The sequence below is a fragment of the Mauremys reevesii genome, linkage group 8 (genome assembly GCF_016161935.1).
Source record: "Mauremys reevesii isolate NIE-2019 linkage group 8, ASM1616193v1, whole genome shotgun sequence".
NCBI lineage: Eukaryota > Metazoa > Chordata > Testudines > Geoemydidae > Mauremys > Mauremys reevesii.
In genome coordinates, this window is record NC_052630.1 from 20358797 (window position 1) to 20383720 (window position 24924).

At 49.2% G+C, this 24924-nt stretch overlaps 1 protein-coding gene across 12 annotated transcripts in view; it reads right to left on the reverse strand.

Moving 5' to 3' along the window:
* SH3PXD2B (SH3 and PX domains 2B) overlaps window positions 1-24924 on the reverse strand; it is a 130101-nt gene that overhangs the window by 66604 nt on the left and 38573 nt on the right. The window contains exon 1 of one of the 12 annotated variants that reach the window (XM_039485405.1): window positions 10153-10182. The exons of the other annotated variants lie outside the window; for them this stretch is intronic. The gene's annotated coding sequence lies outside the window, so the exon portion shown is untranslated. Of the gene's footprint in view, window positions 1-10152; window positions 10183-24924 lie in introns of those variants that run through there. 12 annotated transcript variants of the gene reach the window in all.

Genomic DNA, 24924 nt, shown 5'->3' on the forward strand with positions numbered 1-24924 from the left:
CTCTGCTGGTTTTACACGCAACAGCAGCATTTCACAAGCATTTCCCAAAGTCTTTATCTACGCTACAGGTTACTTTGGTATAACTTACGTCGCTCAAGGGTGTGAATAATCCACAGCCATGAGCAACATAAGTTATACCGACCTACACACTGGTGTAGACAGCGCTATGTCGCTACAGTCTCTTGCGGAAGCAGGAGTTAAGCTGACAGGAGAGCTCTCACTCTCCCATCAGCTTGGAGCATGTCCACCACAAGCACTACATCAGTGCAGCTGTGACACTGTACGTAGTGTAGATGTAGCATAAGTCTGTGCTACCATTACCCGAGGACACTAGTGAACAAAATAAGAACACGAACAAAAAGAAGCAGGATTTCTCTCAAGCTCTATGAGGAGAAATATACACATATGCACACTACAATCCATGTATGAGAAAGGACAAAAAGCCTAGCAGAAAAAAACAAAGGAAAACCAAAACAATTTTAAAAAACAAACAAAAAAAGTATCCAAGTGCTCCCTTTAAAATGTGAATACCAAACACAGAAACAGATTAATCAGGAAAGGGAAATGCTTGAAGCCTCTTTCCAGGTTTGGACTTCATGAGTTAGCAGCACAGCAATAACCAGAGATTGCGCTGACGTTACCAGCGGAAGCCACATAATGGGCAAGGCTGTGTGTGGATTCATTTCCTCAATGCAGAGTGACCACAGGGCTGTTACAGTGATTGCCATGCCACCAGAGTTAGAGAGCATGTAACACCCGCGGGTTGTTCCCTCTGCCCATGAAAATAAAGGATTATACAGCATCTCCATTAGACCACATTACAGCCTCATTGTGTCTCCATTTATCCAGAAAGAAACTGAATGACTCTAACCTTATTCTTCCTGTTTGGAAGGGCTATTAAGTTTATGAGGTACACAGTGGTAAATGATATAAATCAAGCCACCAATACAGCACATCTAATTACAGTTCAATAATATAATACTTGACTCTCTCAAGGCCTTTTCGTCTTGCATTTTTGAGAGCGAGCAGAGTGCTCCTGAAGGAGAGATACTAACAGCACCGAGCCAGGCATATTGCAGGCAGACCCTCTAGGCCTTCAGTGCCCTTTGTTCTTCCAATCTTAAGATCCCATACAGATCAGCTGTGACACCTCAGTCCTGTCTTGCAGCACCCCCTGCTATTCCCGACTAGGGTCTCAAACAAAAGCTGACAGTATTGCAGATTTGTCCCATATTTTATAGTGGATTTCCTGACATGCCCAAGTAGGGGGATTAGGAGATCTTCAGCTCACAGATTTTGGCAGTCACCTCCAAGTCCCTAGAGGATATCTGCCCAGGCCAACCAAGGTGCCCTCTATAAGCCTCTGCTCAGAAAAGCAAGGAAAAGTCGGGGCTAATGAGCAGCCCACAGGAGTGCTGGAAGAGCTATATAGGGGTTCTCAAACTGGGGGGTGGTGACCTCTCAGGGGGTCGCAAGGTTATTACCTGGGGGATCGTAAGCTGTCAGCCTCCTCCACAAACCCCGGTTCGTCTCCAGCATTTATAGGGTTAAATATTTAAAAATGTGTTTTTAATTTATAAGGAGGGGGAGGGGTCGCACTCATAGGCTTGCTGTTTGAAAGGGGTCACCAATACAAAAGTTTGAGAACCGCTGAGCTATATGGATGAGGAGCGGGCAGGGGTGTCCCAGGACTGGCCTACAGCATCTCCCACTACTCCAGAGCTGGGGTGTGGAAGAGAAGCCTGTATGTTGCCCGCCTGCATTACTCCTGACTCTGGTCAGTGTTGCACATCTCCTGGATTAATGAACACTAATAACTCCCAAGCACTGACATGGAAAAGCCCAGAGTCCCTGGAAAGGAGAAGTGAGGCCTGGAAAACATGGAAGAAGGGAAGAAAGGGTGGGTGGGGGTGTAAGTCAGAAGGGAGGGTCACACAGAGTCACTTCCAGCCCAGCTGCCACATCACACAGCTCTCGAGAAGGCGGCAGAGGCCTGTTCAGCAGTTTACAAGATATAAACCAGTGGCTGAAGAAAAGCTAAAAACCCATTCCAAGGAAAACAACCCCAGAGCCGGTTCTAACCGCGGCAGGTGGTTTGTGTTAGCAGATATGAGGGCACATGTTTGGAGAGATCCAGAGTCGTTCAGTCACGGGCTGACAGATCATCCTTTACGACACAAAGTCTTCTAGCCCCACAGCCAGGAGAAAAAAGAATTTAACAAGGGTGGAAGAGAAATAAACTGCACAGCTGACATTTGCCATTAGACTCCAGGAGGAATCTTGTTGGCTGGTTTCAAGGAGAGCATGTTTTAAAGCCCCGCCTACCCAACACACACCCCTAAATCTTAACTGACCCAAATACTGGCTAGACTGCATTATGATGCAGAGAAGCCCCAAGCTGCCATTCAAGGGTCTTGGGTTAAGTTACCCTTGTCCAGTGCCCCTGATTAAAAGCAAGAATTTTGCAGAGATAGCATGCTCAGCCCTGGGAAAGGAATTGGGGGAGGATGCAGACTGCTCTCTGCCTCAAAGCATCCCCTGCCCCCCCCGGGGGGAGGCGATAGACAAGGGACCATATTAGAAGAGGGACTTCTCTATCTTCTCAGACCTGTGAACTGGATGGTTCTGGACAGGTTTGACCACAGAATACCCTCCTCCTAGGCCTCAGCAGATTTTCCTTAGGAGGGAAGAAGTTTTGGATTGAAGAAATTCAGCGTGGAAAGACTCCTGCAAATGATTTCAGCATTCAGGGTTTCCATCCAAGTTATACAAAGAAAGTGGCAACATCACATTCCCAGAGCAGTAAAGTGCCCAGCCATCCAAGATCTAGAGGAGAAGGAGTAGAGAACAGACTGGAAGCAGACATACATACAGAAAGACCCTTCTGAAGTCAGGCAGCCACCCAGACCCTGCGATCGGGCAGAGAGGCCAAGATACCCTCCCTCTCAGCAGTGAGCTCAGCCAGCAAAGGAAGAAAGTGTAAGGGAAAGAGATACTAAAATCACAATATACCACACTATTAAAGTGTTTGCAAACACATCTTTAAAAAAATATTAAGAGCGGATGCCATTTAGAGCAGTGGTCCCCAACGCGGTGCCCGCGGGCGCCTGGGGCATCTAAATGCGCCCACATCCTGGCTGGCAGTGGAGCACCCACCAAAATGCTGCCAAATTTCTGCGGCGTTTCGGCGGCGGCGCCTCTCGATGACGCCACTTGCCGCCGACAAGTGACGTCATCAAGAGACGCCGCAGAAATTCGGCGGCATTTCGGCGGGTGCTCCACCACCGCCACGGTCCTTTGTCTGGCGCCCGCCAGACGAAAAGGTTGGGGACCACTGATTTAGAGCATTTACATGTATTGTTTTTTAACTAATGTTTTATGCAGAACTTTTAACATGGCACCAACCTTTTACAACTATTACAATTTCATACAATAATGTAACTAAATTGTAGTACCTGTACTTGTTATACTGACCTTCATTTGCGGGAGTAGGGAAGTGGCTATAAACCCTCACCTGGTGTAAAAGCACAACCACCAATTCGTCCTGTTCCCTCCTTCTCTCCCCACCCCTCCCTCCACAAACAGAAGCAAACACTCAGCGAAGAACAAAGCCTCACAGTGTCAGGTGAAGCTCACCAAGCAGGGCTTTGGAGCTGTGCTCCGGCTCCGCTCCAGCTTCAGGCAAAAACCTGCAGCTCCACTGCTCCGGAGCTGCTCCGTGCTCCAGCTCTGGGCTCCACTCCAAAGCCCTGACACCAAGGGCATATCTACACTGCAGCCAGGAAGTACAATTGCAGCTTGTGTTGACACAGGTGAGATAGCTTTAACCTAGCTAGCTCGGACACTGGAGCAGTGAACCGTGCACGGACTAGCAGCCTGGGTAATTATCCAGGGTCCCAGGCTGGCTTGTACAGGTGTCACTGCTCCAATGCCTGAGCTAACTAGATTAAAGTCTAGCTCAGGTATATCCACATAAGTGTAATAACACATTGTTGCTGCAGTGTAATCATACCCCAAAACTTAGGCTCTGATCACTCTGCAAGGCCCTGCCTCAAAGCTAACAGTCACATGGACCAATCCTTCATAATGCTAAGAGGGGACATTTTTATAGGAGATTGGAGGAGTATCTTTGCAACATACACAGGCACCTGCCTAGGAAGTGCGCTCAGCACTGCCTTTCAGGAGACCCAAGCTCGGTAACCAAACAGGGTCTCTTGTTCACATCATTGGTCAGCAGTGCCTGGTAATGTTATTCATGGCCACAAGACAGACCATTACTGGTCCCAGTCTCTCACGTATACCAGGCCAGAAATACCCAGGAATGCTTCATGTGGTCTTGCAGGAGACCCAGATCTAATAACTGTCCTGGTCTTGACTCCCCAAACCGGGACTGTGGCAGAAACGAGCCTGCTGGGTAAGGGAATGCCTCATGTTGCTCAACAGTGAGAATCTTCACGCAAGCAGGAGAGGAGGTTGATGGCAAGGAGATCCTATGGGTTGTGAAAGGGAAGCCTCCCACTCCCAGGGTGGGATGGGGTAGGGAGCGTGCCATCACACCTGTGCATGCACACTGGTTCACAGAACCAAGGCAAGATATTATCAGAGCCAGTCCGGAAGCCATTGTCCAGGGCAAGAGAAGTGTTTCATTAAAGAAACAAGACTGTCAGGTATGTGTATACAGGAGGTCATATCCCGCAAGAGGGGATAGGTGGGAGTAAAGGAGATGTTTCCATCAGCAAATTAACTCAGGCCAGGGGAGTCAAGTTGAGAGCAAGCTACATTCCTCCTCGGCTGGTCTAACACAATGGAGGCCCAAGCAGTGCCCAGTGCAGCAGCTGACGCAATACATGCCTGTGCTACAGACACATCACTTGGAGCAGTCAAATTCTGACACCAATAAAAAGCTCAACAAAAGGCTGCAGTGTCGGGTTCAGTAAGCGGCAGTAGAGTCACAGGAAGCCCTTTGTGTGAGTAACAGTCATTCACCACCACCACCGCCCCCCCCCCAAAAGAGGAAGGGGGGCTAGGAGTGGTGAAGACAAAAGATGGACCTAAGCCAAACCGAATTCTGAAATCCATAGCTCAGACCCATCTCCAATGAAGAAGAGGGGGACGGCAGAATGGAGTCAGATTCTCTTCGTACTCCAGGAATACTGTCCAAGACAGGGGTGCATGGGCCAATGCCGCAGTCACTCTCTGCTCAGTAATAGTTCACATTTTCCTCGATCTTCAGAGCCCCCTATTATGGAGAATACTGGCTAAGGCACTGATGTTCTTCCTGCTTCCCCCACAGCGCCCTGGGCTCTTCCATCTGGGCAGCTCCCAGGGATGTGTGGAAGGGATCTCAGTTTAACACCTCTCCCTTGGGTTATGCTGCAGACTTCTATTTTTGTATCTAATTGGACGTTTCCAGACAGACTAGTCACCCATTTCATCCTTCACTTCTCCTTTCCAGCAAAGTCCCCTAGAGGCACATCACGAACAACAAGATAACGCTGAGTTGTAATTAGGACCAAATAAAGGGACTTAAAAACAAAAAGAAAAAAAATCTCAATTTGGGAAGTTCCCGCCTGACAACCCAAATATCACCGTGTTGTGAATCCGGAGCACTTCTTACAAGAGGAAAATATTTTCCAGCATGCCAACTGGTTCCACTGTGAATCATTGTAAGATGTTCCAGCAGTACCAAACTGAAGTGGGAAGAGGATGCCGATCTTACAGGTCTATCATTGTGACATTGTGCTTATTATGTTTGGTACTGGAGTGCCCAGGATGGGTGTGCTGAAGCACAACTGCTTGGCCTTTGGGAACAAACACTGTGCAAATGACTGCCTGCAGGGCAAGAGACTCCCCATTCCCAGGGCCAGCAGCCTCGCAAGCATCTGTCAAGCAGACACTCTGTGGGAGTGAATGACATTTGGCAATGGCTCAGGCCTGGTCTACACTACGCGTTTAAACCGGTTTTAGGAGCATTAAACCGATTTAACGCCACACTCGTCCACACTAAGAGGCCCCTTATATCGATTTTAATGGCTCTTTAAATCAGTTTCTGTACTCCTCCCCGACGAGAGGAGTAGCGCTAATATCGGGATTAACATATCGGAATAGGGTTAGTGTGGCCGCAAATTGATGGTATTGGCCCCCGGGCGTTATCCCACAGTGCACCACTGACCGCTCTGGACAGCATTCTGAACTCTGATGCACTGGCCAGGTAGACAGGAAAAGCCCCGCGAACTTTTGAAATTCATTTCCTGCTTCCCCAGCGTGGAGAGCTTATCAGCACAGGTGGCCATGCACAGCTCATCTGCACAGGTAACAATGCAGTCTCCTGAGAATCGAAAAAGAGCCCCAGCATGGACTGCACGGGAGGTACTGGATCTGATCGCTATATGGGGAGAGGATTCAGTGCTAACAGAACTGCGTTCCAAAAGACAAAATGAAAAAGTATTTGAAAGAATTTCTAAGGCTATGACGGATAAATGCCACAGCAGGGACTCACTGCAGAGCAGAGTGAAAGTTAAGGAGCTCAGACAAGCCTACCAGAAAACCAAAGAAGCAAACAGAAGGTCCAGGGCAGGGCCAAAAACATGCCGTTTCTACGCTGAGCTGCATGCAATTTTAGGGGGCTGCGCCACAAGTACCCCACCCCTGTCCGTGGATTCCGAGGTGGGGGTTGTAATCTCTGCCATGGCTGAGGATTATGTGGATGGGGAAGATGACGATGAAGAAGAGGAGGACGAGCTAGCAGACAGCACACAGAACTCCGTGAGCCCCAACAGCCAGGAGCTTTTTCTCACCCTGACGGAATTACCCTCCCAAGTCACTACCCCAGACAATGACGCCCTGGAAGGGAGCTCTGGTGAGTGTACCTTTGCAAATATCAAACATTGTTTTTTAAGCAAGCGTTTTTTAATGATTGATTTGCCCTGAGGACTTGGGATGCATTCGCAGACAGTATAGTTACTTAGAAAAGTTTGTTAACATGTCTGGGGATTGAGCGGAAATCCTCCAGGGACATCTCGATGAAGCGCTCCTGGAGGTACTCCAGAAGCCTTTGCAGAAGGTTTCTGGGCAAGGCAGCCTTGTTCCGTCCACCATGGTAAGACACTTTACCACGCCATGCATGTAGCAAGTAATCAGGTATCATTGCATGGCAAAGCATAGCTGCATATGGTCCCGGTGATTGCTGGCATTCAAGAAGCATCCGTTCTTTATCTCGCTGTGTTATCCTCAGCAAAGTGATATCGTTCAGGGTAACCTGGTTGAAAATCAGGAATTTAAGTAACGGGGATGGCCATTTTCCTACTGGGTTTGTGGACTGCAGCAGCTTAAAAAAAAATCCTTTCCTGCACGTAGCCAAGCGGGGGGAGGGGAGGAGTGAAATGCCGATGATCTTTTTCGTGTTTGGTCAGCGGGGATCTTCCCCAAGCTACCAGCCACGCAGTGGGGAGAGGTGTTGATTAGCAGGAGCTAGCATGGTATTAGCCAGGCGTTGGGGGGAGGGGTAAATCACTGCAGAAGCCGAAAGACAGTGGCTTACCATGGCCGCATGCAAGCTGAATTCTGATGTCCGGACCTGTGTCTGTGAGATCTGTAACCCCAGAGCTGCAGGCACTCAGTATTAAGATGAAAAATGCGACCTTGTAGGGAAATCACATGTGCTATGTAAGGTGAATAGTGCTATTCACTGTGAATGAGTATAACCATTGTTCTGAAAAATGTATCTTTTTAAATACTTCTCTCCCTCATGCAGCTGCAAATTTTTCAAGCCTCCCTGCTCCATCCCAAAGGCTAGCCCAGATAAGGCGGAGGAAAAAGAAGACGCGAGATGAAATGTTCTCGGATATTATGGAAGTTACACGCAAGGAAAGAGCACATCTGAATGAGTGGAAGGACGTGGTATCAAATTACAGGAAAGATGCCAGTGAACGTGAGGACAGGAGAGACACCCGAGATGAGAGGTGGCGGCAGGAAGACCGGCAGGAAAATCAGCGGTGACAGGATGCAACTCTGGGGCTGTTGCGTGATCAAACTGACATGCTCCGGCGTCTGGTGGAGCTTCAGGAACGGCAGCAGGATCACAGAGTGCCGCTGCAGCCCCTGTATAACCACCCTCAACCCTCATGTTCCACATCCTCCTCACCCAGACATGTAAGAACGCGTGGGGGGAGGCTCCATGCACCGGCCCACTCCACCCCCGTGGACAGCCCAACCAGAAGGCTGTCATTACTGTGAAATTTTTTAAGTGGCCTTCTCCATCCCTCCTATCCTCCTCCCAAACCACACCCTTACTTCTCTCCCTCTTTTTATAATGAATTAATAAAGAATACATGATTTTTAAATGAGAGTGTCTTTATTTGCATAAGTAAGCTGTACTCGAAGGGGGAGGGTGGGTTGCTTACAGGGAATGAGTCAATCAAGGGGGGTGGGGGTTCATCAAGGGGAAACAAACACAGCAGTCACACCCTACCCTGGCCAGTGATGAAGCTTGTTTTCAAAGCTTCTCTGATGCGCACCGCTTCCTGGTGTGCTCTTCTAATCTCCCTGGTGTCTGGCTGCACGTAATCAGCGGCCAGATGATTTGCCTCAGCCTCCCACCCCGCCATAAAGGTCTCCCCCTTACTCTCACAGAGATTGTGGAGAATACAGCAAGCAGAAATAACATAGGGGACATTGGTTTGGCTGAGGTCTGAGCGAGTCAGTAATGTGCGCCAGCGCACCTTTAAACGGCCAAATGCACATTCTACCACCATTCTGCACTTGCTCAGCCTGTAGTTGAACAGATCCTGACCACTGTCCAGGCTGCCTGTGTATGGCTTCATGAGCCATGGCATCAAGGGGTAGGCTGGGTCCCCCAGGATAACGACAGGCATTTCAACATCCCCAACTGTTATTTTCTGGTCTGGGAAGTAATTCCCTTGCTGCAGCTGTTTAAACAGAGTAGTGCTTCTGAAGACGCGAGCGTCATGAACCCTCCCTGGCCATCCCACGTGGATGTTGGTGAAACGTCCCTTGTGATCCACCAGTGCTTGCAGCACCACTGAAAAGTACCCCTTCCGGTTTACGTACTGGGTGCCCTGGCGCTCTGGTGCCAAGATAGGGATATAGGTTCCATCTATCGCTCCCCCACAGTTAGGGAATCTCAGTGCAGCAAAGCCATCCACTATGGCCTGCACATTTCCCAGAGTCATAACCTTTCGTAGCAGCAGCTTAGTGATTGCTTTGGCTACTTGCATCACAGCAGCCCCCACAGTAGATTTTCCAACTCCAAATTGATTCCCGACTGACCGGTAGCTGTCTGGCGTTGCAAGCTTCCACAGGGCTATCGCCACTCGCTTCTCTACTGTGAGGGCTGCTCTCATCTTGGTATTATGGCGTTTCAGGGCAGGGGCAAGCAAGTCACAAAGTTCCATGAAAGTGCCCTTACGCATGCGAAAGTTTCGCAGCCACTGGGAATCGTCCCACACCTGCAACACTATGTGGTCCCACCAGTCAGTGCTTGTTTCCCAGGCCCAAAATCGGCGTTCAATGGATAGAATCTGCCCCATTACCATCAGGATCTCCAAAGCGCAGGGGCCCGCGGTTTGAGAGAATTCTGTGTCTACGTCCTCATCACTGTCATCGCCGCGCTGCCATATCCGCCTCCTCCTCGCCTCGGTTTGAAGGTCCTGGTTCACCATATATTGCACGAGAGTGCACGAGGTGTTTAAAACATCCATGATTGCAGTATTGAGCTGAGCAGGGTCCATGCTTGCTGTGCTATGGCGTCTGCACAGTTCACCCAGGAAAAAAGGCGTGAAACGGTTGTCTGCTGCTTTCAGGGAGGGAGGGGTGAGGCTGTACCCAGAATCACCCGCGGCAATGATTTTTTCCCCCATCAGCCATTGGGAACTCAACCCAGAATTCCAAGGGGCGGGGGAGGCTGCGGGAACTATGGGATAGCTACGGAATAGCTACCCACAGTGCAACGCTCCAGAAATCGACGCTAGCCTCGGACCGTGGACGCACACCACCGAATTAATGTGCTTAGTGTGGCCGCGTGCACTCGATTTTATACAATCTGTTTTACTAAACCGGTTTCTGTAAATTCGGAATAATCCCGTAGTGTAGACGTACCCCCAGATTCTACAGATATTTAGTCTTTTCTCCTACCCTTCACAGGCATCCTCTGTCCATCATGACTGCTTATGAAGAAATACAGTGAAAGCACAGCAGCTCTGCAAACAGGAAGACAAGATAGTTTTGGCCATTTTGTGGGTGATGAGCAGTATCACATCCAAATTATTATTATTTCAGTACTTGCTACAAGGACCGCATTGTACTACGCACTGTACAAACACAACGATCATTTAAAACAATCAGAGGCTGATGTTTACGCAAGGCTCTGATCAGAGGTGTATCCAAAGAGCGCAATTTATCAGTTATTAGAGCGGTACCTTTCTCTCCAACCTCATTTAGGCAGGACTGTGAAAACTGATGGGAAACTTTAAGCATTGCTCAGCAATAGACAAAAAGGAGGTAACGGAGGTTAGAGAAGAAAGCTACAAACTCTGGCAGCAGCCTCCGCTGTAGAAGGAATTTCCTATGAAGTCGTAAGACACCATATACCTAAGGAAGCAGTAGCTGCTCTAACTAGCCAGCCCAGCTGTAAGGAAAGTGTTCGTGCCCTTCAGCAGAAGTGGCCTAGTGCAAGGGCCTGTGTTGCAATCTCTGGAAATACACGGGCAAAACATCAAGGCCAAAAATTAACATCTGGGTCTGCCCAACTTTGACAGACACTTTCCCAACCCCTTAAGTCCCATACAAATAAAATCCACGAGCCAGAGGTTCCCACAGTCTTCAAGCCCCAGAAAAGCCATCGGGAGGCTGCCTTTGCTGCACTTGCGGCATGGATCCGCACACTACGCATCTTCACATTACTTTTCCTCCTACAGTCTCTTCCCGGGCTGAATCTGCCAACCCTGGATCCACCAGGGAGATTCCCCAATGCTGAGAGGATCCTTAGCTGCCTGGTGAGGGCAGGTATATGGCCTCTTCATGCCCAGAGCAATGTAAAGGGGCTGTGCTGTGGAAGAGGTTCTGTCCTAGTGTCTTTGCCCTCTTACTAGGTGAAAGAGCAACTTGCATTATATGCTCCTCAGGGTAGAGTTGGTCTCAATGTGTGTGAAGTGGAGGCCCCTCTGGGCATCACTACTACAATATACATGAGAAGTGATTAATAATATAAACTTGCAATCCCTGCGCCTCCTCCTTGCCCCTGTATTCCACTGAATTATTCTTTCGGATGCTTGTGTTTTGTTCAGTTCTTTCCACATGACTCAGATTTTGCAGTGCTTCCCAGAAGGGTACCTGTACTATCTAGGAATCAGGCCTCCCATTCCGGTGGCATGTGCGTGCACAAGCTGAGCCCAACCACTCTAGTAGAGAGCTGGAAAAAATGCACAGATGCACATTCTCCAGATCTAGAAGTGGTGATTTCATACCCCACTGGCAGAACTCAATGGGGAGTAGGGGGAGGGAGAGGTGAAGTCATACAAGCCTCCCCCTTTCCCCCTTCCATTCTAAGTCTGAGACTTGGACACCACACATCTTCAACAGCAGCCGAGCAAGGAGCTTCTATTTTACAGCATCAGAGACTCCCACAGCTAATGCACATGCAAATTCCTTTAGTAGAAACCTCAAAAATGTCTGCCAAAGCCACTCAACCTCAACAACCAAGAGATGACAGCCTCCAGCACTGCCATCAGCATTCACCTGGGCTACCCACAAACAGACAAAGGCTTCAAAAAAGATAAGAGGGTGACTACCACCAAATGTCTCAGCCACAAAAGGTGGGCCAGGAAGCTCCTCATTTGGCACCCAGGCCTGAAACCTAAAGTAATGACAAGTTACCAGTGCTCAGGCTTTCACTCACCTTTAGGGTGACTGACTATAGGAGTGATGACAGGTTAGGACCAGCCAACAGCTGTTCGAGCCTCAGTCTGGTTTTTAATGGGATCTCCTAATCAGACAGGCCATCAATGCAATCCCTCATCTAACAACTGCAGCAAAGAGACCAAAGACTGAAAGGGTCACAGAAGCAGACATGGAAGAACTCTCATCCTCCAGATCAGGCCAGGAGACAGGTTGGCAAGAAGCTGCAGCAGCAATAGATGATCACAAAGCAAATACATCAAGAGAACACATTTAAAAGATTTTTTTTTAAAAAGCTAGAGGTCTACGTTTTCAAAAGCAACTAACAATTTTGGGTGCCCAACATGGGACCCCTTAGGAAGACCCAATTTTCAGAAGGTAGGTGCTCAGCACTTTCTGAAAAATCCACCCCCCACTAAGGTATCAAGTTAAGCACCCAGAAATGGAGACACCCAGAATCACTAGTCTCTTTTGAGAATTTAGGCACAAGTACCTAGTCCAAAAACACTGCATGTTACCGCTCCCTTTGTGAGGCATGTCCCATTTATATATGTGAAGAGAGTAACTTCAGCACTTGGAGAATCCTAGAGTACTCATGATTCTGAGAAACAAGTACTCCATCTGCTCCCAGCCAATCATGCAGCAGAGGGCCATTAATACAGCCTCCTTTCAGAGCTGCTGGTTTCTCTGCCTCTCTCTCTCTCCCCCCCCCCCCTTTTTTTTTTTTTTTTTTTTTAAGTTTCTTGGGTAATTTGAATTTATAGCTTTTATGTTTGGTTTGGGGGATGCTGGAGCATAAGTCCTGGAAGCCATAATTCTCTTTACAGTAAGTTATTAATCCATCCTCCATTTAACTTCTGGTAATTGCGCCGCAGCTTCCAGATGGAACCGAGCACTGCGTGCAGGTCCCAGACTGTACAAATGGGTATTGAATACAAATGGGGCTATACACACACATGCTCATTACAGGCATTAAAAACATTGCACTTGGAATAACCAATCAATAATCCATGCATAATTCATCACAGCATCCAAGCCATGGAAAATGACTCTTGCTGGATGAGGTGTATGGGAGCAGAGCAGCAAGGTACCGGAAGTTAGATACTTCCAGTCTGGTTTGTTTCCTTTCCCCAACACCATTCTGTCACCAAGTATTTCCTTGAGTGAAACAGTCTCAGTGCTACCCAAATAGGAAAGAACTGCACCTCTCAATGTAGAAAAAAAAAAATCAATAGTCTGGCCCTGTCAGGCACTTGAACCAAAGACTCATGAGCAGAAGCTCAACTTACTTTAATTGTCCATGACAGCAGCAGTATTAGTGGCAATAACACAAGGATCTCAAAGCATTTTTAAAAGGCACAAATGAAGTAGACGCTCTTCCCTCAGAATAATTTAGGGCAGTGATTCTCAAACTTTTTTTTCCATGGACCAACTGAAAAGTGCTGAGGGTCTCAGCAGACCACTTAATGATCTTTCCAAATGTTGTTGTACCGTTAAGCTAACTATTGTAAAGCGCTTTGGATAAAAGCGCTATATAAAAAAACCCCTTAATAATGAATGTTTTTTGGTCTACAAATAAAAGCACAACTCATATTTTAATATCACTAGTCTTACCTTTCTAATGTCATGGATGTGCCCTCTCCCTCCCACCACAGCAGCCCCCGGGTTGGAGCTGGGAAGGAGGGGGGTATCTCTCTCACCACAGCACCCACAGAGCTGAGGCTGGGAAGGAGGGCCATCTCTTCCCTGCAGCCATAGCCCTGGAGCTGTGGAAAGTCGCCTCTTTCCCTGGCCTTGCCATGTCCCAAATTCCCCCCACCCCCTCTTCTCACCCCTCCCACCTACTCTCTATTCCCCCCAAGGCCACCACCTCACCTTACATGTGTGTCTTCTCCAGGGTCCAGACAGCTAATTAGTGGAGCCACACCTGCATGGCTCCACTAATTAGGTGGGCGGCCCTTCATTTTCTTGTGTGCCGCCGCACAGGCATGCACCTTAGAGGGAACTATCCGTGGACCACCTGAATAGAGCTCACGGACCACGGTTTGAGAACCTCTGATTTAGGGGAAGGAAATCATGAAACAGAGTTTCCATTATTGAAATTATCTGACTGGCTCTAAGTATTCTTCCTCTTTTACATACAGGGAAACTGAGGCACCAAGCAGGGCTATGACTTGGGGTGCAAGATCTCAGGGAATCTGGGACAAAATTGGAAACAGAACCCATGAGTAAGGCTAAGATTTTGTCATGGTTGTTTTTAGGAAAAGTCACGGATAGATCATGGGCTATAAACAAAACTTCACGGAAGCTGTGACCTGTCTGTGACTTTTGCTGTTGCAGCTCCATGGTTTCTTCTGCCACCTTGGTGGCTGGGAGCTGTGGGGACACCACCCCCACCCCACGATGCTGTCACCCGTCACTGGAACCCTGAGGAAGCTGTCAGCCGTCACTGGAACCTTGCAGGGGGACCCTGAGGAGGCTGTCACCCGTCACTGGAACCTTGCAGGGGGACCCTGAGGAAGCTGTCACCCGTCACTGGAACCTTGCAGGGGGACCCTGAGGAGGCTGTCACCCGTCACTGGAACCCTGCCGTGGCCCCGCTGGCTGCCAGCTTCATTCCCCTGCCCCAGGGGCTGAAACAGAAAATGTCATTGAGGTCTCTGGAAGTCAGAGATTCCGTGACTTCCATGACATGACATAATCATAGCCTTACTCATGAGTCCTTACTTCTGATCCTGTATTTGAAACAGGAGGCCACCCTTAGATCAGATCTCAGGTCAAAGTGAACAGTGAGACTGTTTACACATACACACAGTCATAGTGAGCTAAGACCACTTTTCTCCTGAATGAAAGCATCAGCACAGGGGTTTAACTGATATGCATTGACCTCACATGTTTAAATGATGCATCTCAACTTTCCCAAGTGCATACGTGCTGGAACTACAGGTGCTGTCGCACCCCCTGGCTTGAAGTAGTTTCGATCAGATTCAAGGTTTACAGTTTGGCTCAATGGCTCTCAGCCCCGCTTCCCCTCCCACACACAAACATTTACCATACAAATTGTTCCAGCATCCATGTCCAAGTGTCCCCACGTGGACAAGCCCCGAGTCTTCTCACTCCCACAAACACTTCTAAACAAAACACTTAACTGCTAGCCACACGCATGTCAGAATCCCTTAGGAGGGGCAACCGCTCCATTTTCTTTCCAGAAACTTCATCATTCTCCCATCTCCATCCCATTTCTCTGCCCTGTCAAACATCGTCCCTACTCCAATGCATATCAAGGCTGGCCCACATTCTTTCCCCTAAATTCATTATTTACAGCTTTACCCTGATGGCAGACCCAAGTGTGCAGAGACACAGCAGCTATTGAGCACATCAGACTTCCTGGTGGGGGAGGGGGGAGGTTGAGCCCCAGATCTTCCGGATCTGAGAAGCAGCAGTTCTATCAATTAGGCTAGAGGAGCACAGCTGGCCAGCGACAACAGTTGCATCAGTCTCCTCTTCCCAACCCGCCAACCACTAAAAGAGCAAGACAGTTACAAAAGAAGCCCTGTATCCTCACATTGGCTGGTGATGTGACAAGAAACAGAGGGGCTGATTCTGACTTCACGTGGGTGTTAAGTCGGGAATAACTCCACAGAAGTCAATGGAGTTGCATGGGTGTAAAAAGCAATCAGGCCTGGAGGTTTAACTAGTAGGACCGTAAGAAGCATCCTCTCCAGGTGAGAGAGATGCTCCAGATTTGTGACTATTCCCTTAACCTTAAACTCTGTGTTCAGTTGCTCTCTCACAAAGACTGCTGATAAAACAAGACCCTAACAGCGGGAATTCCCTAATTTGCAACACAAACCAGGCAAGTTCCTGTGTGAGTCCATCCAAAAGATGTAAGCCCCTTGGGCTGCTCCAGCTGCAATTTTTTTCCTAAATCTCTTGCTCAATCTGAGACATTTGAGAGTTTCACATGCAGGAGTCCCAGTTATGTTTTTTAATTCTGTGTGTTTTTTCCCAGCCCTACGATGACTTAACGGTTCCACTGAGGACGTGATTGACTCACTAACCCAGACCCCCTTTAATTCCTTGCCTTAGCAACCAGAGAGTCTCCATCTCTCATCAGGAGAGCCTGGATGGGTGGTCAGGATTGCCACAGGCTGCACTTGTATTCCAGTGTTTACAGAGGGAGTGGGATTTTAAAAAGTGCTGCACTAAGCAAACCCAAAAAAGAGCCACAGAAGGAAGTCTGTCTGCAGACAGTGGATACATATGACTGATCTTCCAAAAAGCTGTCTGCTTTGCTCACACCACAAAGAGAGCTCCATAGTCTAGCCCTGCCACCTCCCAAACATCCTTAAAATTAAAAAAAAAAAAAAAAAGCAAATTCTGGCGCCTCCACAGTTTTGATTTCTACATCTGATGGTCTCTGCCAAACAAAAAGATGGGCAGGAAATTCAGTTTATTGCAAAGCCAGTGTGCTGCCACTAAGTGACATCTGATGAAAGAGAGTGGCCTAAAAAACGTTGTTTGAAAAGACTTACTGCATATAACAGATAATGCAGTGTTAGTTCTGAGCAGACCTGGGACGTCAGGGGGGGTCAGACTGACAACAGGGCTGGATACAGGCAAAAGTCACAGGGACTCCGAGGAAAAGCAATATAATGGAGCCCCAGCCCAGGTACCGATTCCTTCAACCACATCGCGGTTAGAGAATACCAAAATGACTCCGGACAGCAGCCGCAGGGGCTTTAGGGTGTGAAGATGCAGCAACCCTGAGGACTTCAGGGAGTTTAAATATTGAGAATGCAGCCCCCTATTCAAAAAGACAGCAGAGATTCAACAAAACAAAAAGACTCAATACAAACTACATTCCTTTGATTACATCTGGGTTTTTTTAGGCCCGACAGAAAAGCAACTTGACTGAGAGCTCTGCGCCATGAATTTAAGTGTAACTAAACCAAACAGTGCCAGCCTGGATAGCAGCTTCTTAAAACCTTGAGAGATGTTAATGTCCTCGCTGAGAATAATTTAACCATGCAGGTATTAAAGACAAACCTGGAAAGCCTCTGGCTGCTCCCAGAGGAGCAGATTACATGGGTTTCTTTCCCTAGAACACTTTTTAAGCCCTAACAGCTCATTCCAGCGGAAGGCGACTGAAGGGAGAGTAGCTTGTATTCTAGCATATTAAATAAAATACAGGAGAATATTAAGATAATTGTTACATTTTACAGAATCACTTTTCAGCCTGAAAAATCCAAAATCTTTATTTCAAAAAGCCACACATTTTATATACCGATCTCTTCACCCATCTCTAAAATGCAGCCACCTCTAGATCAGATTAGATTAGAATCTGAGCAGGACAAAAAACAAAACTGACCAAGACAGAAACAAATAAATAAAAAGCATTTGCTCTAAACAGAGCTTCCACGATTTCTGGTGTGTTTCCCTATTTAAGAATTTAATGTTTCCCAATAAAGCTCATACAACAATAAGCAAAGTGGCAGAAATGAGCTTTCTGCATTTGCTGCTGAATCTTTCATAAAAGCTACAGCACATGCAGATCCCACTCAGTGCAACTGGAGTTCGCTGATCAGTAACAAAAACAAAACAAAGAACAGAGAATAGGCAGGCAGACAATGACTACTCCATAATGATAGCTTTTCTTCAAGGCGGCAATGGAAGCAAGCGCTAGAGCTGGTCAGGAATTTTCCAGCAAAAATATTTTCATCAGAAAATGCTGATTCTTCAAAACAGTTCACAGACAAAAGTCTGTTTTTGACACATTTTTCAACTGAAAAGCTTTGAAAAACAGAAGCGTGAAAGTCAGAAAGTTTTCACATTTTCTAAATGAATAATTCCAGTTCAAAACAGCTCTTCATTTTGAAATTTACGCTAATTATAGTGATGAGGAAAAAAAAAGAGGTTGAAACTGAAATGAAATGTTTTGATTGACCCAAACGGATTTTTTTTCCCCCAGATCTATGGTTTGCAAAAATTTGAGATTTTGACTTTGTCCCAAATTGGGACAGGAACATTTTTTTCCAACATCTTGAAAATTTTCACAGGACAGGAAAACTGTTTCCTGCCCAGCTCCAAGCAGGCAGCTTTACAAACTCACTTTCTTTGTGCCATGTGTGCGGTCGAACACAGGAGGCAACCTCATGTGCTGTATAAAGGCAGACTGCGTACTTCTAAAACATTAGTGTTCTAGGATTTCATTCAGTGTGGCAGGATTCTTCTCTTCCCCAACAACTTAGTGCTGTAAAACTACTGATGGTTTTCACACTATGGGCTTGTCTACACTACAGGTTATGTCAGTGTAACTTATGTCCCTCAGGGGTGTGAATAAGCCACTGCCCTGAGCGATGTAAGTTACACCAACCGAAGTGCTGGTGTGGACAGCACTATGTCAGCAGGAGAAGAGGTGGTTTTCTTATGCCAACAGGAGAGCTCTCTCCCCCATCGGCATAGAGCATCTTCACCAGATGCACTACAGTATAGGCTAACCTTATGTAAAGTTTCCCACAGATTGCACAGGCATAGCCCTTAATCAGTTGCTATGCAAATCCCACGAAAGGGATTCTTAAGAGATTTAGGCAGATCCAGAATTTAGTAGCAATATGTTCAGCATCTATAAGTAAATGCATCACAGCTAGAGCTGGTCAAAAATAGTTTTCTCCCCTCCATCCCACAAAAATTTTTAGCCAAACCCCAACCTGTTTTAAATTCAAAATGGTATCATGGTGCCTCATGAGAGTTGTAGTCCAGGTACCTTATGTTCCCACCATTCTCCTATATGGGCTGGGCTCCCTGGCCAGACTACATCTACCATGATGCACCACGGGCAAGCATGCCTAGTATCCCCTCACCAAGATGGGAGAAAATGCTACATCATGGAAGATGGGTCCGATGAGGGAGCCACCCTTTAGAGGAGAAGGGGAACAAAGCACCCAGACTACAACTCACATGAGGCGCCACTTTGAATTGAACTACAAGACATGATGCCAGTGAGCCAGTGGTTACCTGCAGCTCCTTGGTTCAAAGAATGGGAATTATAACAGGGCCAAACCTTGTGTCCTCTCAGAGAGAGCATCTAAGCAATGGAAGCCCACATTCCCACCTGCAGTTCTAGCACCTGATCTGCAATCCTAGTTTCCATAGTCCACAGGGTGCGCTAGGTTCACTTCTTAGATTTGTGGATGCTCTCCTGGTAAAGCCACTGGCCATCTAGCTATGGGAAGTACAGCAAAATGGATTCTTTGACTAACCAAATTAGCACTCCAGCAGCATAGAAGTTGCAAAACTGGCCTCAGCTGGCAGGAGAACAAGGAGTGGACATGGGACCAGAGAGAGGAAAGACTGGTGCCAGGTCTTTGGCACCTCCTCACATTTTCCCCTCTCCTTTATGTTTAGTTAGCCTCTTCCCCCCCGCACCGTCCCCACTCTGCCTATTGCGAGCCTGCTAGAATGCATGAATCACTGAGCCAACACCCCCGTCTTCCCAACAAGCTCTCCCCTTAATCTAGGAGACAGAGCAGCCACACAGGCTCAACACAGCTGGCCTCTGCTGGCCCAGAGTCTGAGAAAGGCAGGCCTTCCAGACTGCTGCAGCCCCACCCCACGGCAGGATTACTTCCACAGATCTTAAAAACCATATTTTAAGAAGTATCTATGCTGGATCCTATAGATGGGAACAAGAAGCCAGGTGGATCTCAGGTTGAATACAAAAGGAAGCTAATAAGGAGCATGGTCTCCTGGGCAGCACAGAGAATTGGGAGACTGGAGTTACGTTTTTCACTCTTAACCAGATCCATTGGGTGACCTGTGGGATGTCATTTCACTTCTTTCCTCATCATCTGAAAGGAGGAAGATGAATAAGTCTAACCTACTGCACTAGGGGGCAGCAAGGCCTCAGTAGTGTTTTTACAGGCCTGAGATCCTCTAATGAAAGGCTCTAAGAGACTTATTATTAATAGCTGGCACTGGAAGTGGCAGATTATAGTGTCATATTAGGCCTTAGCTGACCTGGCACCACCAAAAGAGAGGCAGGGAAAAGGAGAAATGAGTCAGAATTCAGGAGTACTGAGAAGAGGCTATGTACTCGCCTCAGAATTTTAGCACCTCACCCTGGCATGAACTGCAAAAGTGTGAGTGGGCCTCTTCTCACAGTTGCCAGGCCCATAAGGAAAGTGCTGCAGAGCAGGGAGGCCACCTGAATCTGTGGCTAGAGAACCCTGACCCAACTGCATATGTGCAATATAAATATTTAACTCTGAGGCACAAGCTGACCCCATGTGCTTCAGTGCCCAATGCATCATAATGGAAGTTTGTCCATCTATCCCTTCCAGTCTCCTGCTCTTTGGGGGGCATTCTGATTATTAATGGTCAGTTCACACGTCTGTGAATGTCTGAAATGTCCACACATGCTACTTGGGCTAACAAGCTGTTTGAAAGAACCTTGTATTCCTATTTTCAGTCCAGCAGCACAAAGGCACTTGGTGTCAGCAAGATATGAGTCTGGGGCATGTCTGAACATTTTAAAAAAAATAAAAAAGAAAGTGACCCAGCCCTTCCCCCCAGCCATACTACCCCTCCTTTTATTTTTAAACTCTCAATTCCTAAGTAACCTATGTATTTATTTTTGATGTTCACCTCACTAAATTTTAAAAATGCTCTGCTAATTTTACAGACTCCTTATAAAGGCTTTCATTTTGGGGCCAAGGAGGAGAAACTTTAACCTAACAAGAATGTTACATAAATAAGAGAGAGAATAAATGTCTAGCAGAAAATTGTTCCTTCCACCTGGGAGTCTAATCCTGCTCCCACTCATGGCATGACACCCATTGATTTGATGTAGCATCAGGCTTTTTGAGGAGAAAAAAAATGCATCTTTTCATTTACCAGCTAAACATTACAGAAATCCTTCCCTCCAGACCTCATTTAACATCATCTCAGTCAATCATATTTGGTTCTAGAAATTGTGTTACTAGGAGGGGAAGAAAAAAAAAGCCATCATGAACATGAGTTGCATATATTTGAGTCTTTAGGTTAGAGATTGTCCTGCTCACGAACTCTCTCCTTTATCTTTTTCCATACTCGTCCATTGTCAGTGCAGTGATCCAGAACCATGGAAAAGACGGTTACTCACCTGTAGTAACTGGTGTTCTTCGAGATGTGTTGCTCCAATCCATTCCAGTTAGGTGTGCGCGCCGCGCGTGCACGGCTTCTCCGGAACTTTTTCCCAGCCCCCGGGCGGGCGGCTGGGCGCCCTGGAGTGGCGCCGCTATGGCGCTAAATATATACCCCAGCCGCCCGTCCGCCTCAGTTCCTTCTGCCGGCTACTCCGACAGTGGGGAAGGAGGCGGGTCTGGAATGGATTGAGCAACACATCCCGAAGAACACCAGGTACTACAGGTGAGTAACCGTCTTTTCTTCGTCGAGTGATTGCTCCAATGCATTCCAGTTAGGTGAATCACAAGCCTTACCTTAGGCGGTGGTCGGAGTGAGACGTGGCGGAGTGTAAAACCGCGGAGCCGAAGGCCGTCTCTAGATTGCTGCACCAACGCGTAGTGGGAGGCGAAGGTGTGGACCGAAGACCAGGTAGCCGCTCTGCAGATGTCCTGGATGGGGACATGGCTCAGGAAGGCGGCGGACGAGGCTTGCGCTCGTAGAGTGAGCGGTGAGTCGGCATGGAGTCACGTGAGCTAGCTCGTAGCATGACCGGATGCATTGGGTCACCCAGGAGGCAATGCGTTGGGTAGAGACTGGCTCGCCTTTCATGCGATCAGCGACTGCGATGAAGAGCTGGGTGGAACGCCGAAAAGGCCTTGTCGGTCGATGTAAACGCCAGCGCCCTACGGACGCCGAGGGTGTGGAGCTGTTGCTCCGGGCGTGGGGCTTCGGGAAGAAGACCGGGAGGAAGATGTCCTGATTAAGGTGGAAGGCCGAGACCACCTTTGGTAGGAAGGCCGGGTGAGGGCGGCTGCACCTTATCCGCGTGGAAGACGGTATAGGAGGGCCCACCGTCAATGCTCGTAGCTCGAGACTCTCCTTGCCGATGTTATGGCAAGCAGGAAGGCCGTCTTATAGGAGAGGTAGAGGAGAGAACACGTGGCCATAGGCTCGAATGGAGGACCCGTGAGTCTGGCCAGGACGAGGTTCAGGTCCCAGGTCGGGCAGGGCGAGACGGGCGGGTACAAGCGGTCGAGGCCCTTCAGGAAGCGGGAGACCATCGGATTGGCAAAGATGGTCCGACCCTCCGCCGACGGACGAAAGGCGGACACAGGTGGACTCTCAAAGAGGAAACCGCCAGACCCTGCTCCTTAAGGTACCATAGGTAGTCCAGGATGGTAGTGATGGGTACCAAAAGGGTTGAGCCTGCTGGTCACACCACAGCGAACCTCTTCCATTTTGCCATGTATGTAGTACGGGTGGAAGGCTTTCTACTTTCAAGCAGGACCTGCTGTACGGCTGCCGAACATCCCTCTCTGCGTGGGTCAACCACGCAGGAACCAGGCTGTAAGATGGAGAGATTGCAGATTGGGGTGGAGGAGTCTGCCAAGTCCTGTGTGATGAGGTCCGCCACAATGGGAGGGTGATGGGCTCCCGAACGGAGAGCTCGAGCAGTAGGGTGTACCAATGCTGCTGCGGCCAGGCCGGAGCCAAGAGTATCATGGTGGCTCGATCCCTTCGAAGCTTCTGTAGCACTCGGTGCACTAGTGGAAACGGAGGGAAGGCATAGAGGAGGGGAGTCTGCCACGGATAGATGAAGGCGTCGGACTGAGATCCCGGCGAGTGCCCTCGTAACGAGCAGAACTGGAGACTCGTCCTGTTCGCCTTGGAGGCAAAGAGGTCGACCCGGGGAAACCCCCACCTCTGGAAAATCGTGTACCACGTCGGGACGGAGGGACCACTCGTGGAGAGAAACGACCTGCTGAGGCGGTCGGCTAGCGTGTTCTGCACTCCCGGAAGAAAGGACGCCCAGGTGAATGGAGTGGGTCACGCAGAAGTCCCAGAGGAGGATCGCCTCCTTGCAGAGGGGGACGAGCTCCGCCCTGCTTGTTCACATAGGCTAGAGCTGTTGTGTTGTCCGTGAATACTGTCACCCAGCGGCCTTGCAGGTTGGTCCGAAGGCGTGACATGCAAAACGGATCGCCGCTCGCGGACATTGATGTGGAGAGCGAGCTCCTGGGGCGACCAGAGGCCTTGCGTGTGAAGGTCCCCCAGGTGAGCCCCCCAACCGAGTGCCGAGGCGTCCGTGGTCAGCGTCGCGGACGGACGAGGAGGGTGGAACGGCACTCCAGCGCAGACGATCTCTGGGTCGAGCCACCAGCGGAGGGACTCGAGGGTCGGTCGTGACCGTGACCACCATGTCGATGTGGTCGCGCGCCAGCCACGACTGGAACGGACGGAGGTGGAGTCGCTGACATATGTACACGATGCCATGTGACCGAGGAGGCGGAGGCATGACTGCACCGTCGTGGTCGGAAAGTTGACCAGCTCCTGATGAGGAGACCATTGTCAGGTGCCGAGACGCGCAGGCAGGCGCGCCCACCGAGAGTCGAGGATCGCGCCAATGAATTCCACCCGCTGTGCTGGGAGCAGGGTAGACTTCGGCATTGACAAGCAGTCCGAGGTGTTGAAAGAGGGACAGGATTTCCGCCACCTGTCGCTGTACTAGCCCCTGCGACTGCCCCCGAATCAACCAGTCGTCCAGATAGGGGTAGACATGGATCTGGCGCCTGCGAAGGGCTGCTGCTACCACTGCCATGCACTTTGTAAACACCGGTGCCGTGGCAAGTCCGAAGGTAACACGCGAACTGGTAGTGGTCTTTGTTGACTAGAAACCGAAGGAAGCGCCTGTGAGGGTAAATGCGACATGGAAGTAAGCGTCCTTCATGTCGAGGGCGGCAAACCAATCCCCGGATCCAGAGAGGGAATGATGGTCCCCAAGGTGACCATGCGAAATTTGGGCTTGAGCAGGTATTTGTTCAGCTCGCGAAGGTCCAGAATAGGACGTAACCCTCCTTTCGCCTTGGGGATAAGGAAATAACGGGAATAGAATCCCCTGCCCCGTCTGTCTGGAGGCACTACCTCTATGGCACCCACGCTCAGTAGAGTCTGGACCTCTTGCAGGAGGACTTGCTCGTGAGATGGGTCCCTGAAGAGGGACAGGGAGGGTGGGTGGGAAGGAGGGGGCGAAACAAATTGTAGACGGTATCCCGACTGGACAGTCTGAAGAACCCAGCTGTCCGATGTTATTCGGGACCACGCAGGACGAAAATAGGAGAGGCGGTTGGAAAACAAAACGGGGAGGATCCGAGATGGAGAGTGATGGGCCGCCCCCGGGCGTCCCATCAAAAGGCCTGCTTGGACCCTTGCGGGCCCTTGGAAGAGGCCTGGGACTGGTTGCGATGGTTACCGCCGCGGTGATTTTGTCCCTGACGTAGACGGACGGTAACGCTGCTGCGGGAAGGACCGAGGGGCCTGTTGCCGGAAAGACCTGCGTTGCGGAGCCGGCGTGTGCATGCCAAGAGTTCGTCTTTCCCTCCTCGAGCATCGCTGAGAACTCCTGGCGGGAAGTTGTCGGCAGAAGTTCGGTGTATTTTGCCAGGGATGTCAAGATGTCAAACACATACCTGGCCAGGAGGACCATTTGGTTAGCTATGCGCATCTGCAGGCCGCCCGCGTAGACTTTACGGCCTAGCAGGTCCATCCTCCGGCGCCCTGATTTGGGCGCCGGGGCGGTTGACCGTTCCGTTCACGGCCATTCATATAAGTACTCATAGCCCGTAGGGGCTGAGTACTTCGCGCAGTGGGGATGGACGCGGTGTTTGCCAGAGCGTGGCGCGTTCTTTTGTATGGTCTTCACAAAAGGCAGTGCCACGCGCACTGGAGTGTCCGAACCGACCACATTAGTTATGGGGTCCTCATCCTCCTGGACCTCTGCCACCGAAGGCCCATGGCGTCGCCACCCGACGGAGTAGTTCCTGGTGGGCCTTGAGGTCAATGGGGCGG